Source organism: Schistocerca piceifrons, chromosome 4 (assembly GCF_021461385.2).
Source record: "Schistocerca piceifrons isolate TAMUIC-IGC-003096 chromosome 4, iqSchPice1.1, whole genome shotgun sequence".
Classification (NCBI taxonomy): Eukaryota; Metazoa; Arthropoda; class Insecta; order Orthoptera; family Acrididae; genus Schistocerca; species Schistocerca piceifrons.
In genome coordinates, this window is record NC_060141.1 from 561,602,890 (window position 1) to 561,603,517 (window position 628).

The window sequence follows — 628 nt, forward strand, 5'->3', positions numbered from 1 at the left end:
TGATACCATTGCACGATGCACCAATGTTTGTGAAACAATGCGCTTCTGTGCGAGGTGATGATGGCTGATAGCGTGTATGTACGGATCGGTGTGGGTGGGTTTGCTATAGACACTGTGGCCAAGGTATCCATTTCGTTTGCGGCGGGCGAACACATCGAGCAAGGGCAGTGGATCGTCTTTTTCTAAAAATGGTTCAAATGGCTCTGAGCACTATGGGACTTAACATCTGTGGTCATCAGTCCCCTAGAACTTAGAACTACTTAAACCTAACTAACCTAAGGACATCACACACATCCATGCCCGAGGCAGGATTCGAACCTGCGACCGTAGCAGTCACGCGGTTCCGGACTGAGCGCCTAGAACCGTGAGACCACCGCGGCCGGCCGTCTTTTTCTACCTCCATGGTAAACTTCATGCTACTGCCAATCTCGTTGAACTGTTCCAAGAACTCGTCAAGTTTCTAACATCCAGTTTACCGTGGAGGTAGAGCAAAACGATACACTGACATTCCTTGATGTCCTCGTGCGCCACAAACGAAATGAATGCATTGGCCACAGCTGATCACCCGTCACAGAAGAGCACTGGTTTACAAACATTGGTGCATCGCGCAATAATATCAGACGCTGAT